The 20,080-nt window shown below is 37.0% G+C and overlaps 1 long non-coding RNA gene across 1 annotated transcript; it reads right to left on the reverse strand.

Moving 5' to 3' along the window:
• Positions 1 to 5,692: 5,692 nt before the first annotated feature.
• LOC308642599 lies at positions 5,693 to 13,445 on the reverse strand. The gene is made up of 3 exons (XR_014020590.1): positions 13,344 to 13,445; positions 9,950 to 10,085; positions 5,693 to 6,624 (listed from the first exon to the last, which is right to left on the reverse strand). It is a non-coding gene; the product is annotated as an uncharacterized lncRNA (long non-coding RNA).
• Positions 13,446 to 20,080: the final 6,635 nt, after the last annotated feature.

The raw sequence follows: 20,080 nt of genomic DNA on the forward strand, positions 1-20,080 counted from the left end.
CTGTAATATAAATATACATACACTGTGCTACAGATGTTCCTCATTGGCGAAGGCTGGCACATAATTACGCTATGTGCTTCATAATATTTTAATGAGCTTTTTCTCTAAATAGCAACGAAAATGAACAATAAGAAGCTCTTAGGGAGAGAAAGTTGGTGTTGTTTTTGTCCCTGGGAAAAAAAATTCTCATAATAGGTTATATTAGCATGGCAGGAAAAAAAAATACTGGTCTGGGTTTAATAAAATTGAATTGAGTCTAAAATATGGTTTCTGAAGCTAGTTTCTTTGTGTTTTCCCCCCTTCAACTTTAGACAGTTCATTCAGGCTAACAGAATCACAAAACGGGGTTATAGCGTAATTCTGGTTGACTCTTTCTCTCCTCTTCCCCTTTCTCCTCCTCTCTCTTTTTAAGAGAAAAAAATCCTTAAGTAGAACAACAGCAACAATGTTGTTAATATATTGTGCCAATTAAAGTCTTGAAATAAATAACAAACCACTTAATATGTGTTGTAAATGTCGTGCTGATTTAGGCATTGTTATGCATAGATTACATCTCTTCAGGGGATAGATGGCTGTATCCTCATGGAGGTTGTGCCCTGTGTGTGTGTGTGTGTGTGTGTGTGTGTGTGTTTATTCCTTATTGTTCTTTTAAAATTTTTGCTAAAGGGTAAATTCCAAATTTAAAAAAAAAAAGTCAAAGTTTGATATTTACAATAATGCAGTCAGCTTTTATCATTATTGCACCTGAAAATAAAATAATTATTTTTTACTATATTTAGTATGTCATTTTTAAAAATACCCCCAAAACAAACTCCATTGCAGAATTAGAATATGCACATTAGTTTGAGATACAACACTTTGAATGGGTTCTTCACACAGACAAATTTTATTTGAGTGAATTGAATGAGACAATTTAGTTTGTGAACTTGTAAGTAAAAGTATAATAACAAAAATAAAGAAATATTAACCACTGGATGTTATCGGGAAGGAGAGCAACATTTCCATATTTAAAATATTACGTACTCATAAGAGGAGCATAGAGATGGTCTTCCTAATTTGTGGATGAGAGATCATTGGTTATTATTCAGAATTTCCATTCCTCTTGTAAAAACACTATTATTCACTGAGTTTGATATTTTTATTACTGAGTGAGTATTCCCTATCCTACCCCTGTTATAAGTCCCATTGTGGCATAAACCTAAATTAAAGGTGTAGGTAAGGTAAATTCTCATTTTAAGGCATTCATCAGATCACAAATAACTCAAATTTGTTTTTAACCTATCACATTTTAATGTAAGGAAGTGATGGCAAGTATAAACAGTGGACCTCAAGAATATATTTATATGAAACAACTTTTAGGAAACTTTCCGAAACATCATTTAAGGACAGTTTAATTGCCAATCCCTTCTATATCTATCTTTTTTTAGAATGTAAAATTATGTTAATAGGAAAGATTGGAGACCAGTACAAAATTTGCCATGCCCTCAAAAAATCAGAATTTAAATAAAATCAAATTATAATGAGTACAGTTTTGGTGTCAAATTTATTTTAATTTTTAATTTTTTTAGAAGTAGATACTTTATGCATGACAGTTTTGTTAACTTAATTGGTCAGAATATGTTAACAATCTGAATATCACTCATGGCTAACCCAGATAAATGCCCTGTATGTAGATCTTAATATACATTTAGAAACAAATCCATTTTTAAAAGTTTTCTGTGATGCAGACTAACTTTATATGAAAGGTACAAAATGCACACGTGTGCTTTTGATGCACTTCTTGATTTCTACTCAATGACTTAAGGAATGATACATTTTTTAAATCAAGAAGATTAATAAGAATGAATTAAATTATATGTGGGCAGATACGTTTAATTAAATAAGATACAGTCTAGCTACATGCTTAAAAGCGTGGATTCAGTAGTTGGGTTACATGAAAACAAATCCTAGCTCTGCCACTCAACAGCTGTGTGACCTTGGGCAGGTTCCTTTACTCAACCATGCTTCAGTTTATCCATCTGTTACACGGGAACATTAATAATACCTCCCGCAGAGTCTAGTGGGAAGGACTATATGAATTCAAGCACTTAAAACAGTGCTTGATCCATACCAACTATTCAAAAAGTTTGCCATGATTTTAATGGTTTAATGAAACCAAAATGCTATTATTGGATCTTTCTTCTTACCAGTTAAACCTGGAATTGGAAGTCCTGGCTTTCCAGTTCAGTACCAACATAGACTAGCTTTGTAATCTTCATTTAGTCTGACTCAGTCTTCAATCTTTTTAGCTCCAAAATTAGGGAAAGTTGGAAGGTCATTTATAAATCAGGGTGTCTATTAGAATAATAAACCCTTTAAAATAATTCAAAAGTTCACTCAAGGTATCTAATGATACTACAAATGAAAAATTACTGTGAGAAACTGAACACGGAGACAGAGAAATCAAGATACATCCTGTCTGAGAGAATTTACCTCCTCCATGCAATGCCACTGTGTCCTATGTTCAGACAAGGAGCTGCAGCATAAATTGTTGGGGCCACTGTGTACAGCTGAGGGGCATGTGAAATCCCTAGCCTCAACTCATCCTCTGAGAAGTGTCACTTAGAGTTCTGCAGTTCAAACCTGATATGCCACTAACCACAAATTTGTATTCAGGGATATAGGGATAGATGGCTTCCTATCTTTGGACAATCAGCCCTTTTAGCTCTCTGGAGTATTTTAATCCCTTTCATAAAATTAAATCTATGCTTTTTAAAGCCAACAAGCATAGAGTTTTCTTGGGAGCTGAAATTGTGCTTTCTGTTTAGGTGAATTCACCCCTTTCCCCTGACCACTCTCTTTGACACCATTCAGAACAAAGTGTTTCTCGATTGGGGTCCGTCCCAATGGAAAAGAAAATGCCCATTAACTACCAAGTTTCTCTAGACACCAGCAACACTGATTTTTATTGCTACATATTGGAAATATTTAATATTTTCTCTGCTTATAGGAAAGTGATAGCTAACAGGTCCTGAACAGTTACTGAGTCACATTGCTTTCCAAGTGTTTATGTTTAGAAACTCACGTCTTCTTCACCAAACCTCAAGAGAGCATTTTTATACCATGTCTCAGGTAGAAAATACAAAAGAGCCCACTAAGCTCTCTCTGTAAGAACAAGGCTCAGCCGATGCTGACTCTAAGAATCCAGAGCCGAGCAGGTACACTATGACCCAACTCTAGCAATAAACACAAAACAGCACATTTTATAGGTAAAGCAAAAAAAAAAAAAAAAATTCCTAACCAAATATTAGAATTTGTGACTTCCCAGGCTGTAACATTCCTCTCTGTGCCACCAGCTAATTTAATGCTTTATGATTTTATTTCAATTCCTCAATGACAGAGAGAGGTAAAGAAAATCCAGATTAAAAAAAAAAAAAGAATACATGTTAGCACTTTCTTTTCTTGCTTATAATTTCTGCTTTGGTACATTTCTAAGAAAACTCACCTTCCAATACTTACATACTTAAAAAGCTGTAACAATAGCAAAACAATTAACTAGATTCTCTAAGGGTACCAAATCCACCCCAAATATGGTAAAAGAAAGAGAATCTCCCCTAAGGATGGAACTCATACCTCCCCTTGAATTCTGTTAAAGGACTGTCTCTTATACCACCACTGTTACCTGCTAGTTAAACTAAAAAAAAAAACAACAACAACAACAACAAAAAAAAAACTATGTCTAGCATCTTCAAATTTGGCCAAGGAAAAAGTGATTGTGTCAATAAAGGGGATAGTCCTGCTGCACCTGAATTGTCTGTTCACCTGGTCATCCTACCTGTGTTTCCATTCTCCCTGTATTGCCAGTGGTAAAGGACTGACACTTTACTAAGTAAGGCAAGCAAGCATGCATCTCCATTTGACAGGGCTCAGTGGTAGAGCTCTCACTAGCATGTCGGTGAGGTGCTGGGTTTTATCCTCAGCACCACATAAAAATAAATAAATAAAATAATAAAGATATTGTGGAAAAAAAAGAAAGGAAACAGTGTGATTTGATATTATGGATGAATTTTGAAGCAGTAAAAGGAGCTAAATCTGAATTCTGAATATTTACAGCTTGATATTATCTTCCACGAGATAAGCAAAGGGATATGAATGTAAATTTCTAAAAATATATATTTTAATGTCAAGTTTTTTAAAATTTTTGTTTGTTTGTTTTTGGTAACAAGGATTGAACTCTGGATGCTTAACCACTGAGTCACATCCCCAGCCCTTTTTCATCTAAAGACAGGGTCTTGCTGAATTGCCTACTGCCTCACTAAGCTGCTGAAGCTGGCTTTGAACTTGTGATCTTTATGCCTTAGCCTCCTGAGCCACTGGGATTACAGGCATGCGCCACCACACCTGGCTCTATTTTAATGTCTTTTAAATCTTTGCTACAAGGAAAAAAATGACAATGACAATAGCATTAGGCAGAATTAACAAAAATTATGATTCTGTGTTGCTTTCAACTATAACGGCCTTGCTATCCAGTTTGGAATGGCTTGAAGCAAAACATTTGTTCTGAAACTTTTGATCACCATTACAATATCTCGAAGCCCAAAATGTAGTAAAAGGAATTCCAAATTACTAGACATAGTGGGACATACAATGCATACCACCTTTTGGGACAGTATAAGTCACACATGTAGCCAAGGCTAGGTGGATCAAGACAAGGACTTTGTATTCACTTTAATTGAAACATTCACTTCATTGAAATGGTAACGGTTAGGTGAAATGGTTTAGCTTCCCCATTTAACAGCAGGTTGATTTGGGGAGAGCTACTTAAATGCTTTGAGCCTCACTTTCCTTATCTTCAAAATGTGAATAATATTTCCTGCCTTACTGAAATGTAGGATTAAATAAAATGTATGTATCGCTCCCATCAGAAGGCATGGCTCATGGTAGGTGCTCTATAAATAGTCCAGATGCTTGTTTTGTAAGTCTCTCTACCTTGCATTCTTTTTCTGTATCTGTTGCTGATGCTATCTCAATTCCAGTCAAGCTCTTAGTGATTAGATTGTACAGTTCTACCTTGGCAAGGGATCCAATAATCAAATAGAAAAAAAAAATGTTCAAAGGAAATTAGGGTATGAGGTGTGAGAAAGAGAAGGTCAAGGAAAGAAATTTGGGCTATTTTTATTGTATTCCTAAAACTGATACTCAACGGGTAGGGGAGTGTAATGTGAGGGTTTCAGTTTCAACATAAAGAAGAGATATCTGCAACTAAAGAGGAGGACTCGGTTTTTTGATTGTGGAATAGACTGCTGGTCAGTACAATTCTCTAGAAAATATGCAAGTATAGACAATTCTCTTTCCCCTTTAGGCAATAAATGTTTATGCTCACAAACAGACCTGTAAGCATTCTCTTGATTTCCCTCCCTACAGTTTTGTACGGAAAATGATCCTATTGTAGATTAAAAAGTATATGTACTCTAACACACCATATGAATACATGATACTCCTGCACATCACTGAAAAAATGTTTCGATAAAATATGGGGGAAATATTGTAAAGGAAGATCTCAGTCAAAAATCTAGTGCTGTGTGACGTGCCAATTGTTCCCATTGCCAGGGGATGGGAAATAGTGTGCATGGGTGTGTCCCCAGACAAGCAACCTAAGAACAGAGCTAGAGAAAGCTGAGAAAGCTGAGACACAGATGGCAAACGTCTGGGCTGTCCTTCCTGGCACAAGTGTGTTTGTGACTGGCTCTGTCTCTCATGCAACGGCTTCAGCTGGATACGAGCCTAGTGCGTTACAAATGACAGAGGGAATGGAGAAAGTTGTTTCCCATGGAGAGTACAAAGTTCAGGAGGCAAAATGAATCTGCAGGAGAAACTTTCAGGTCTGTGCTCTTCTGGAAACATCACATAATCCTATTCAACCAATAGGATTCTCTCAGACACCACTTGGGGTATATAGTTCACGAGGTGCTTGAAAGAGCTGTCTTTAAATGAAATTTATCCCCCCTCTGCATTATAATGGGCCCCAGGGCAAAGAAAATTTTCCTGTAATTAGAGACTATCTTTTGAGTTTGCATGAGGAAGAGAAGTCAGACTTACTCCGGGTGACTCTAAAACATTTTTGGTAAACATTACAGAGAGGACAATCTTATTCCAACTTTTTGACAATTAAGTCCATCTGAAACTGGGATGAATTGAAGGAACTGCAGCAAATGCTAAAGAAGCCCTAGTTGGGCATGTTAAGGGAATTCATGTTTTGGAAAAGAATTGAGCTCAAGACCTGAAATTTTGTTGAAATTTTTGATATGAGAATAAACAACTAATAAAGCAGACTTGCATCAATAATAATACATGGAAGCAACTAAACTGCTCTGCTTTTTCTTCCCACTCCATCCCATTCAAAATCCCTCCCATAAACATATGAGCTCTATGCCAAGAAGAATGGATTCTACACTGGGGACAGATCATGCCTCCAGTGATGCAGGAGGCAGCTGGTTGGAGGGAAGACACAGTAAAGCCACAGCTCCCTGTGGCCTGGGAGCATGCTAGTTCATTTGGCTCTGGTAGGATTCTTTCCATGGCTCTTGCAGTCCTCCTGTGCTGCTTTGCAATCTTGCAGTCAGACTTCCAGATTGTTTTCCCAATCTGTAATCATAATTGCTTTGTTTAACGATTCTTAAAGAGGAAGGCTTTCAGTTAAAATTATGTCAAAATTACATTTGTCATCTTTGATCATAAGACCTGTTGATGGTTTTTGCTTCTATGTTTTCATTACTTGATGCCCTCATGCCTTTCTCCACTCAGCCATCTTTGGCTGATTCTTAACTCTCATTCTTTGAAACTTTCCCTGTTTGTGAATCTTGAATATTCTCCTACCTCCATGCTTCTACAGAGACGTGTGTGGATCCCTACTACAGAATCATGACCAGGACCAGCTACAAAGTTTGTGCAACCCAATGTATAATGAAGATGTAGAGTCACTTGTTCCCAAATTATTAAGCATTTCAAAATGACATCACAGAGCATGAAACCAAGTGTGAGGTCTGCTAGGCACAGGGTTCTTTGTGATTGTTCAGATCTCAAGTCCACGGAGCCAACCATACTTACCACACTGTAATCATATTCTGTTACCTGCTTTATGTTGACTTTGAGCATGAATCATCTATTGCCCGTTTTTCCTAATGATACCTAGAGTTCCATTCCCTGCCTCCCCACCCCTTCTCTCCTTCAAATCCCCTCTCTAGGACTTAGAATTGAAAACAAAGATGTAAGAACAATAGGAAAAGTGGGAATGCATTTGTTCATAGGCATGCACTCCAAGACTGTGAAGAAGTTCCTGGTACTCAAATCCTTAGATGTAAGCCCATTTTCAAGCATAATTCTCTAGCATTCTTGTCAATCCTGTGAGTTTGTATTCCCTGCCATCAAATAATCCTGTAAGTGAGAGGTATAGTTCTTTCTCTCACTGGACTGTGAGTTCTTTGGTTTAATTAAAATTAGTGTTTTATCCATCCCCAGCACTGCAAAAACAAAAAATTAAAATGATAGCATACATGCTATAATTTCTTAGTATGCTCTGGCATACTAAGAAACCACAAAATACTTCACTAAATGCACCTGTATAATATTCCATTTAATCTTCACCAGAAAGTTTCAAGGTAGGTATTGCTATTCTTCTTTCTCAGGTAACAAAAATAGGGGTCTAAGGTATTAAATAATTTTCATAAAGTTTCCCAGTTAGTTTTTAGATAAAGATCTTTCAGACTACTTTTTTTCCGACTCCCAAGACCAAACTTATCCACAGTGGATGCCTCATTTTAGTTTTCTCCTTGCCCAGCACAGTGCTTGGCACATCATATTCCAATGAGTGAGTGAAAAATAGAAGAAGGAGTATTTATGTCCATATCTCATCAAGCTGCACTTCATAACCAATACATAACAACCTGTAACTATAAAGTCAAATTTCTCTTCTCATAAAGTTTGATTTGCCATTCACGACTATGAAAACATTGGAAGATCCACCCTCTAGTTCTGCAATTACCTTAGCATACCAAAACCTCAGTATACTTTATGATTTTTTTCCTGTGTTTATCTGTGGCTATCACCTTCAGATCAAGCACAATTTCTGGCACAAATGTGAATTAAAATTGACTTTCAAGGAATAGACTTACAATTTTAAATATGTTGTCCTCTGCTTTAACAAAGACATTTCTCAAATAATTGCCCTTTACTCGAGATATTTGAGAAATCACTCAATACCAGGTATAAAAAAAAAGATACCCAGAGGCTGAGACAATCTAAAAATGTTATTGTACCATACTATACAGCATTGAGGAGAAGACCAGAAGATACACTAGTTAAAGTAGTTTTGAATTTTACGTGGTGTCTATGTAACTATAGTTTAAACAGATAAAACACATTTGGCAGATGAAAACAAAGACCATTATTTTTCCCCTTATATATATATGTCTAAACAACTCAATGTAAATAAGATGTTACCAAAGGACTAATCTTTGCTATTCCATGTACAGGTTTCAGAGGTAAAAAAAAAAAAAAAAAAAAAATTCAATTAATCACAAAAGCTTCCAAACAATGCAAACAGCATTAAGCACAGTAATTATAAGATAAGCATTCAAGCAATTTTCAGTTGATTGGGTGTGGGTGTGCAGAAGTAAACCTAGTTTGCCTGCTGGTGCAGGAATGGCTTACATGCCAATTAGTGGTATTGCTACTAATTATTAAAAAACATTTTAAAGAGTAATTAAAAATTAAATGCACCTGTATGATGGCTCATAACTGTGTTGTGGTAAATTGCTCAGATTTCCCATATCAATCACACAGGAAATGCCAATGATCTGAAGCATCCTGACACTACCTAGCATAAGCCAGGCTGCATATGCATGCATGCTCGGTGTGGAAGCATGTATGGGAGGCATTGTTTCTGCTCAGAAATTTTTACAAGTGAATGCTACTAGGCACGGCTAAAGAGGGCAGTACTTGAGGACTTAATCCTTTTCTTCTGACATTAGTCATATCCTTGTCACAAAATACTACTAGAAAAGAAAGCAGAAAAGGGAAAATAAAGCATAGCCTCACCTCAGGACCCACTTCCCCTTTTAAGAGATACACTAAGGAGAACAACTCCAAACTCATCAAATAGCCTTAGTCTTATTCCCACCATTAAGTGTGGTACCATGGTCACTTCACTGATCTTCCTAATCTCAGCTTCCTTACCATTACCTCTGAGGCATGAAGATGGATTAATTAGCCTGGAGGACTCACTACAATAATAAAATTCATCTCATGACTAAACTAATATTTATATTACATGGACAAGAAATGGAGACTATTTACTGGGTATTCATTGAGTTTCAGATTTTTCCATCAGTTGTTCAAGTCCTTGGTTACACATTGAAATCATTTGAAAGCTTTTAAAAACTGTAATGCCAAGGCCTTTTCCCCAGAGACTTGGGTTTGGTTGGCTGGAGCTGGGAACAGGCATCGGTAGCCTTTCCAAGTTCTGCAGGTGATTCTAATGTGCTCAGAGGGTTACAGCTCACCATGCTGGCTCTGCATACATCAGATCCCTAGTTCTTATTTTTAAGAAATATTCTGAGTTATGTATTTTGGTTCCCATTTTTAAAGACAAAGAATTTTAGCCAGAGAGTTTTAATGCCCATTGGTAGAAGGAGCATATCAGAGACAGAACTCAAGTCCAAGTTTCTCTGGTCCAAATAGCCTGAGTTTCAACTTGAAGTATACTATCAGTTTTATAAGTTGTTGCTCCAATGCCTGCCATTTCCTTTTATTGATTATTATTTATGTTACCATAGTACATAACCTTAAATACCTTGTGTTTAAATTTTCTTATCATTCTCAGATATTTAAATAGAGTAATATGCATATGTAATATGCATATGTAATATGCATGAATTTGCCCATTGTTCCTAGAAAGGATTCTTTTACATACCGGAAGCAATATGTTGGAAGTCCAGGTGATGATACTCCATAAAATCATAGCAACTCAGGATCTTTCCATAACCAGATGAGCCAAAAATTCATCGACACTCAGGTGAGGAGATGTTAGCAACTTCTGCAGTCTCACACTAAAATAAAGTACATAATGATAGTTGATGGAGTTGATGGGAACAGTGAGTGAAAAGCAAGGAAATTTCCAGTAGCCTTTCCTTAAAGGCTGTTTCTGTTTTGTTCTTCTTAAGGCTATCACCTCTATTCCTAATGATTATCTCCCTGGTCCCAGGATATTGTTACCACTTACTTATTTATTATCTCCACTGGAAATCTATTATCTTTTCAAAAGATAAGAAGTAATTTATGTACCATCCTAATTTTATTTACAATATTAATCCTGCACAGCCCAGGTAATGAAAAGCAATCATAATCTGTATAAATGCAGCAAGTCTACAATCAGGTACATCATTAGAGCTCAAGGAAATAAATAACAACAAAAGACAAAAGAAAAACACATCACACAGTGTACCCTATTCCTTTTTTTACTAGAAGTTCTACCACCTACCGATTCACATCCCAACTGCCAACACCCTCACCTGAAAGCAAGAAGGAATTGTATTTTCACTCCAACGTATAATTGGCAGATCCATATTTGTTTTTGCTTGTTTTTTTTTTCTTTCAGTAAAATCAATGTGCCTTCTTTCTGACTTTCCCTGCCAAACGTATCAGATTGTGTGAGGTTTATGGATACACAATAACTCATGGGCAACCTGAAAACTAGGGAGACTGCAAGGAGATACTGGAGAGAAAAAAAAAAACAGTGTATTGAGAAAGCATGAGTGAATAATAGAAGACAGATTTGAGATAATTATTGGAGAGATGACAGAGAACATCATCGTGATTTGTTTTGCCAGGTTGTCATTTAAAAGATAATGAAGAACTATTAAATCATCCTCTCTTTTTTTCTTGAGGATATTAAAAAATAAATGCAATGAATGCACAGATACTAATTATAAATAACAATTATGATAACTTTGGGTAGCTAGCTGCTTTATATGACATTCCCGAAATATTCATCAGGCGAATACATAAACTCTACCCAGTGGCTTTATAGATCCCTGGCATTAGGTCTGAAGCTATTGTGCAGGAATAGGATGGTGGCTTAACTCGGTTGGGGGTCATTTTATTGCCAATTTAACTGGTGTTAAATTAGTGGGTATTTAACTGTCACTAAAACAATTTAGGGCTCAATTCACTAAAGTATCATTTTTTACTAATATTTTAGTGAAAGTGAAGAATCCATCCTCCCAATGCTGTTGCATTATGCTGGGAGTACTAATGGTTTCTGGTCTACAGTGGTGAAATTTACATTAGCAAAAGTGGGCTGGTTGCCTACCAAGGGGAAAACAAAAATAATCTCAAGAACTTCGTATCTTGCTGTAGTTTAAAGCAGTAAAACCATTTTAACATCACTTTTCACTGAATTAGTTTTTTTTTTTTTAGTTTCCTAAATCATGAGCCAAATTAGAATAACCCATTCAATATTTCATGGAAGACTTGTGAGAGTCTTTTATGTAAAATTATTGTGTTGAACTTCCAACTTTTTGTTTTAGAAAAGAAAACACACACACACACACACACACACACACACACACACACACACTTCTCCACCAACTCAAGAAACATGATCAACTCCAAATTCAGAAAGATTTACAAATGCCACAACACAGTTATCTACCAGCAAACATATCATTTCTTTGTTTCACAGGACACCAAGGATGCATTATTCATGAGACCCCATTTCACATGCTTATTGTGTCTGGTGGCAAAGTCCCCGCCTGTTCAGCCTGGGGAAAGCTCAGGCGCTTTGCTGCCGACACAGAGCTCTGTGCCATCCAGGGACCAGCCGTGTGCTCGAGTTACTGGAGCAGCGCAGGCAGTTCCAGTGGCCTCAGCTGTGGAGACAGCTGTTTGCCCACCGTCTGTGAGGGCAGAAATGTGTGGTAGGCTTCTCCCTAACAGCATGCCCCCCCAACAAACCACACATGCATGCACACACACACGTAAACAACTCTCATGCTGTGCATCACACACATACCACCAAAAGGGTGAAGGAGCCCCATGATTTGGGGAGCAGAGTAGCAATGCACCACAGTCTAGAACAACTCTACATCTTGTATGCAAAATGATGGAATGGAGTCTGTGGACTCCAAATCTAAACATTCTTCTCATTTATGTATCAAAAGGTTTATGCATGAGTGAAATTCAAAATGATTTATTGTTTAGTTATTGCCTTATTTACTCACTTAATGGATTGATCGATGTGCCAGGATCCCACAGACAACAGAGGCTATTTCTAAAAAATGTTTCAAAGGAAATGGATTACAAACAGGAGTTTACTAGCATAGAAAGTCAGCCCCTCCTCACTGATACGCATTCATAATGAGTTCCTTTTGACTCTCACTTACTACCTGTCTCTGGCTATTCATTGGCACAAAATACCGTGCCTTGTACACTGTGGGAAGCGGCCGAGATGATAGAATAAAATATTAAGTGTGAAAGGGTAAAATACAGGAAGAAAATCTGAATCATACTCTAGAGCTTTAGCCAACATAAGCATCTATAGTAGGCAACTCTTGCATGGTGCCTGGGCTGGAAGCAATGGAGCCACTCGGCAACAATGGGAGTTATTAGAATTCCATCTGGCATCATCTCATCTCCCACAGCAGAGGGAGGTGCAGACAGAGAAGTCCCAACAATTTGAATTCCTGTTGTGGCCCTAGCATCCTCTGTTTCTCTTGTGGACACCGAAGTTACTTTCATTTTGTAAAGGACATGCTACACCTGAACTAGTAAATGTAATAAAATGTAATTCTCTAAAAACATTGAAAAGATGGTTACAAGAGAAGTTCCATAAACCTCTTACTAGCTTGTCTTGAATTTTATTTATTACTTTAATAGGAGTTTTAATTTTTTGAATCAATCTTGGTGAACCGGGTGGGGGGGATTTGTTTATAGAAATTGCATGTTGAATTTGTGCAGAACTCGCACTCCACCAATGTTCCATGCAAACGACATTTATGTAGGATCCCTTAACCTCTTTTCCAAACAAACTCTAATTTGACATAATGCAGCATAGAATGGCACCAGTCATCGGCTTGCATCAGAAATGCATTTTATTTGGATTCAATTCAGACTCTTAACGAACTGGTTCCCGTAAATGCAGCAGATGGGAGTGAGGCAAATGGAAGTGTGTGTGGGGCCTCACACCCAGCATCCACTGCTGCTCCACTGTACTAAAGCCTTTCCTGAGTTAGTTGGTTAGTTAGTTAGCTAATTAGTTAGCACATTCCAGCTGAAACTTTTCATTATAATTAGCATATTTATCTTACCAATCCACCAAATTGAGGCTTCAAGAGCTACAGTCCAGCCAAAGCGAGTAAATTCTTTTCCTTCTCTTTCTCTCTCCTACTGATTAATGTGGTGAATGCTGCCAGAAGATGGTCCAACGGCTTATAAACCTGGCAAAGCTGTAGCCAGACCTTCTTTTCTAAAGGTCAATTAAAAATGCTAGTTGCACTATAAACAGAATTCTCCGTAGAAGAATGCCACACAGTGCCCAAAGTGGTCTCTTAATACAAAATATCAATTTGATTTTCCTCAGGAGATTCACTCTCCTTTTGCAATGCAAATATTTTCAAGTGTACTAAACACGTTTTAGCACCTCAACATAGGCACTAAAACTATTTGCATGCAAAATTACCCAGAGTAGGCAGACAGGCGCAAGCTTATGCTAGCACCATATGTGCTAAAGAATTTGAGCCAGGAAACAACTAGTATCTGGACGTTATTTACAATTTAAATTTAATTTTACATTATTATTCAAATGAGAGCTTATATAGAAAGTCTCTATTAAAATTAATGCTTCACATGGAACAAAATTCACCTAAAATTATATTTGTAATAGTGATTTTTTTCTGGGGGGGGGGTGTCCCAGCAACCTAAACCATTCAAGAAGTACATATAGCAACTTTTGTTCCTTGTTTTCTAACTCTACCTGCATGAGTGGTTCGTTTTTTCCTTTGAAATCTCCTCCCAACAAAAGCACCTAAATTAATCTTGATTGGAAAGCCCAGAAGTCAACCCAAAACATAGACACATTAAAGAGCATAAGGGATTTGAGAAAATACGCACTCCCTGAAAATACCACAGAACATTGTCCATGTTCAGATAAACATTCCAAGAAGCTCCACGTGTTTTGTGAACATGGGAAGTAACTTGGATTTAGCATTTAGTTTGCAAACTGCAGTGCACCATACTGTCCCCAGAAAGTGGCACTTCTTTATATACACAGGGACACATGAACCCTCTATTATGCTTCTAGTGTAACCAAATGAAGAGATTGTAAATCTATTGGCAGCAGTTGCACGGTGTGCTTCAGGATCATTTGTTAATCCAGATCAAGCAGAAAACTGTTTTCTTCATTCTCCTCTTGAGTAATTTTCTATTTTAAGTTTAGTAAGATGTCAGGTCTTTAATGTACTTGGTTTAAAAGTTTAATAATTTAGTTTATGTTCACTTGAGGGGAAAATGCAGATGAATCAGAATGATTATTTCTAACTCTCTCCAACCTTCCTCTTACCTAGAAAGTATGAAAAGTGGATTCTTAGAGGCAGTTCAGAGAAGTGGTACTATGAGTAATCCCTTCCCCAGCTCTTGCTCAGTCATTTGCAGGTTGCTACAATTGCATTTGGTGTGCACAGAACATATGAGTGTCTGTTAGATAAAGAAAATACTTGAATAAGGTCCTTGGAACTTGTTACTCAGTAATCTAATTTAACTACAAGCTAAGTGCAAAAAACAAAAGTATCTTTTAAATATTAGACTGTGAAACAAATCCATCAAAACCCATGGATATAGATATTAATTTGGGGTAGAAAGACCATTTATAAAAAAAATCAATTTAATCACAAGAACAGCATTAATTATACCCAGAACCTTGACTACAGAGAATTCTTCCACCAGGATTAAAAATGCTTAAATGTATCATAAACCTAGCCGATATAATTTTTCTTTTTAAAACTTGACTTATTTCTCTAGGTCACATATTTTTTTTTCTTTCTTCTTTTTTTTCTTAAGAACTGAACGAAGAATCTGCTTGCTTTCTTGATTTGCAATCAGTCTTAGAAATGTTGAATCATTGCCTAGGTGCATGAACTCAATTCTGAGCAGCTCTAATTTATAGCAGCCAACATTTATATAACATAACTCTCTAAAAGGGTCCTACAGAAAAACCAGAAATCTGTAGTTGTGTAGAAGGCTTAATGGGTATGGAAAATCTCCACGGTTACACATCTATTCTTGCATATTAATATCATTACATTTAAACGGTGGTTTGATTTCAAACATTGAATTAATTAAGAAGGGAACTTCCAGGTTGTTATAATGCTAAATCAAATGCCAACACCTCCCTCTACTGGATACTAGGAGAAAACATTTGGTCTGTCAACAAGAAAGAAATTCACTGTTATTTACTTCAGCAGCATCTTCACCAAATTAAATAGCTTGAAGCACAGCAAACTTCTTGGTAAACCTGAAGAATGGTGACTCATAGTTATCAAAAAAACACTAAGAATTATAAAAATAGAAATTAACAGTCATGTGAATTTTATACTATCAGTAAACAATTACTGCCCCCACTAAAAAACATCTAGTTACTTCTTAGCACTCTCTATTACATAGAGATTAAGATTAGAATATAATTTGGGTCGGGTTTATGGTTACATTTTTTCAAGTTTGACCACAAATGTCAAATTTGCTTTCTGGAAATTGAAAAATCTTAATGGAAGTATCAAATATTTACATGACAATTTCTTGGAATTCTACAAAAGATCCAAGACCTATCTTCATTGTTAGTTCAATAAGAAATAATATGTGGAGCTGGGGTTGTGCTCAGCAGTAGAGCACTCGCCTAACACATTCAAGGCACTAGGTTTGACCCTCAGAACCACATATAAATAAATTTTAAAAATAAAGGTATATAAAAAAAGAAATAATACATCACTTTATGTTGTATATGGTTTGAAGGTAAAGAAACACTGGATTGTTTCATTTAAATTCAAACGTTTAATATATTACATTTTACTTAAGGAAATAAAATTTTAAAATATAAGATATATTTTCTTTCCAAAGTCCTTGCCCCAGCTCCACAGAGACCACTGTTCTCCACCACCTGAAGCAATCGATTTGGTTTCACTCATTTGGAGCAGCTTCTCCTTCAATTCACCCACTCACTTGGCTTCATTTTCTTGTAGCCATACTCCCTGAACATAAATGGAAAATGTAACAGCACACTCAGAAGTTTTCAAATCCCACTCATTTCAACAAGTGAGACTTGACACGGCTGATAACGATAGGCTCATGTGAGAGATTGTAGAGTTTCGACGTAAATGCACTGCGAAGAAAACCTTTCTGCTGTAGAAAGGAAGACTTTGCAGAGGCAAGACCTTGTTCTCCAGAGGATTTATGTTAGAAAAGCAGTCTACCCCATAGCCCTTTAAGTCTGTCTTGACATACAAACTTTGAAAACAAACTTTTATTTTTTAAAAGTTTATCAAGTTTGAGAAATTCTTTTACTCCTTTCACTCTTTCTTCCTTTCAGCAAACCACCCTGCCACTCATGTATGTGTGCATGTACACATTCTCTCTCTCTCTCTCTCTCTCTCTCTCTCTCTCTCTCTCTCTCTCTCTCTCGCACACACACACACACACACACACACACACACACACACACACTATAGAGTCTCAAAATATATGAATCTTTGGGATTGAGCCCTTTCTGTTAAAAGAAGTATCCTGCATATTAAACTAGACATCTTAATTTAGGAAATCACACCAATTTCCTAAAGCATCTGTAATTGGTGTCAAAGCTGCAGAGAATCTTTTTATGACAAGTTCTTTCTTATTTAACAATATCATTTTTGTTGAATCATAGCCCATAATGACATGTAACCTTTTTAGGGATTTTCTTATCTCACTGATTTTCTCCAAACACCATTTCTCGTTTTAGAGTTGAATTTTTGAAACATGGACTTTAAAAATCTGCCTTTGGAGTCTAACTTGTTTCTTGGATTCAAACCTCATCTCTGCATGACCAAAGACAAGTCATTTAAACTTGGTGGTTCTCAATTTCCTTATTTATAAAAAGGGAATAACATCACTCTACGCTTTTGGGTGGCTCGTAGTCTCATAGTCCATCTCATTAGGTTGTTCTTGGAGGTCTCCAGAAGATCATATGCGTATTATGCTTTAGCAGAATGCCCAGTACATAAGAAACAACTAATGTTGTGATTCCTACTCAATAAACAAGAAAAAAAAATCTTATATGAATGAAACACTGTAACTACTTATGTTATTTTGGGATCAGATGCCATCAGAGACATCCAAGGGAGCGCTCAATACTGATATCTGTTTAGAAAATTGAAAAGAAAATATTATTTCATGGGTAAAGGAGACCAATCACAGCAGGGCATCTTCCTCCACTGGTGCGCAGTTTGCAGTGGCGCAGAGACTTAGAACCTGGAACCACAGAATAAAAGCACCCTTCATGTGTCGTTTAGAGAGAACATCTACTGGAATGTGCATCAATGTAGGATTATAAATCACTGAACGTCCAAATCCTGAAGCAGTACCTCTTATTCTAGCCTTAGCCCTGGCACCTACAAGCTCTGTGACTCTGGGCCATTTCCTTAGTTCACTGAGCTTGATTTCCGTATTCCACAAAATGAAGGTGTTGTCTAAGTCATAGAGCTGGGTGAAAATATGTGATCGTAGATTCTGATTAAAGATCTATATGACAGGGCTCCTTCCTTCATGTGCAGCCTCTTCTGCTCAGCCCTCATTCTGGCTTCTTCTGCAGTAACCAAATTGACCTTCCTGGAAATTTGACTCCCGTTGTTGTCTCCTTCCCTCATAAGGTTATCAACTTAACATCTACTCAGTCTGCACTTCCTCATGACAACCATCTTGATTTTGCTACACAGGCCAAACCCCTTCCATCTTCAACTCCCATATAGTAATCTTTCATTATGGCAACTATGACAGGTTTGGTTTTATTTGAATGGCTGTTTCCCTATCAGACTGAGCCACCCAAAAGCAGAGAGTGATTTTTTTTTTTGTACCAGGGATTGAACTCAAGGATGCTTAACCACTGAGCCACATCCCCAGCCCTTTTAAATATTTTATTTAGAGACAGGATCTCACTGAGTTGCTTAGGGCTTTTCTAAGTTTCTGGGAATGGCTTTGAACTTGAACCTCCTGCCTCAGCCTCCCTGGGATTACAGATGTGCACCACTGCACCTGGTGACCTCTTTTTTTGTTTCACTATTATATCCCCAATGGCTGGGGAAGAGTAGGTACCCAATATGATCTGTCGAATGAATATATAAATGAAAATCTAGCACATAAGTGGTATTTTTCAAATAGCTTATGTAGTTACTACTATAAGATCTTAATTTCAGAGGAAACTTAGAGGTCCTCTAGAAATTACAGCAAACTACTTTACCTTCAAACATGTCTTCAGAAAGCTTGTGACCTTTTAAGATTAGTTAGCAGAGAATCAAGACCTCAAACTCAGTAGATGCCTATTAAAATCTTTTCCTATTATCCAATGGCTTCTATATTTCTTTTGGTTTTCCTCAATTGCACTCCATTCTATAATTAAAACAGTCTCTCAGCTGCAAAAAGCTATGAATGTGATGACAGTAACTCTGAGCCATGCCCGCCAGTGGGGACATTTATGCAGTGACAGGACTGGAAATTATTTACTTTGGGAAGAGAATCCTGTTGGGATTTTTGCACAAGCCTTTATGCACTGTGAGAGGCTGTGCATATTTGTGGGGGTGGGAGGTCCTGGAACTGCATTCTCAGATGGTCCTTGGTCCTCTGTTTGCATATTTACTCCACCACTCACCCCCTTTAAAATTCTGTCACTGGATAGAAGTGGCGATAATGCCTGGGATATATTTTAATACCATAATAAAAGTCACTGGAAGTGTGGCAACACAAGAAAGAAAGTGTGGTGGCAAAACTAGAACATTAAAAATTTTTTTCCACTCATTAAAAAAAAAAATCCTTAGAGACTTGAAGGGCAGGAAATGCTCCCACTTTATTGCCTTTTTAGTCAAATGCCTTTATGGGCATATCCCTTTAACCTATATTATTAATATTGATCCCTCAGGGCCTAACGCCATTGCCAGCTCCTCCCTCTTCTGACTACCCCAGGACACTCTGACCCTTTTTTCAAAATTCCCATTATACCTCTTTTGCAAATGGTTTCAGAGTTTTGTTTTGTTTTCTCCCTCAATTACCTGGGACAGTAAGGACACTAGGGATAGGAAATACCCTTTTGCAGAAGGCTAGTTAAAATAGCTGGGACTAGAGGAACACATATGGGTTTGGGAACAGCAAGACACAGTTAGACTTTCATTTCTTGAACTTTACTTACAATGAGAACTCAGCCAAGTAGCTAGACCTCTTATAAAAACAAGGGTGTAGGGGTGGGAATAGCTTATCTTGCCCCATTATTGTTAGAATTGAAATAGATTAAAATGTGAACTATCAAAAGTTTACTTATGGGCTGGGGCTATAGTTCAGTGGCAGAGTGCCAGCCTTGCACGTGTGAGGCACTGGGTTTGATCCTCAGCACCACATAAAACTAAATAAAGATGCTGTGTCCATCTACAACTAAATAAATAAATAAATAAAAGTTTACTTATGGCCCATCCCCTTAACAAAGCACTGGTTAAAAGTCAAGTTAAATTAATTCCAATACTTTTTATAATGCTTTTGTGGGGTTTTGTTTTGTTGTTATTTTGGGGTTTTTTGGTACCAGAGATTGAGCTCAGGGGTGTTTACCCACTAAGTCACATCCCCAGCCACCCTAACCCCCTTTTATCTTATTTTTTATTTTGAGACTGGACCTCCCTAAATTGCTGAGGCTGGCTTTGAACCTACAATCCTCCTGCCTCAACCTCCTATGTTACAGGGATTATAGGTGTGTACCACACACCCAAATTGTGTTTTTATTTCCTTGCCCTACTTAAAAGCAAGCAAATTTCTTTAGAAAAAT

The sequence above is a fragment of the Spermophilus citellus genome (genome assembly GCF_964194105.1).
Source record: "Spermophilus citellus genome assembly, chromosome: 2".
NCBI lineage: Eukaryota > Metazoa > Chordata > Mammalia > Rodentia > Sciuridae > Spermophilus > Spermophilus citellus.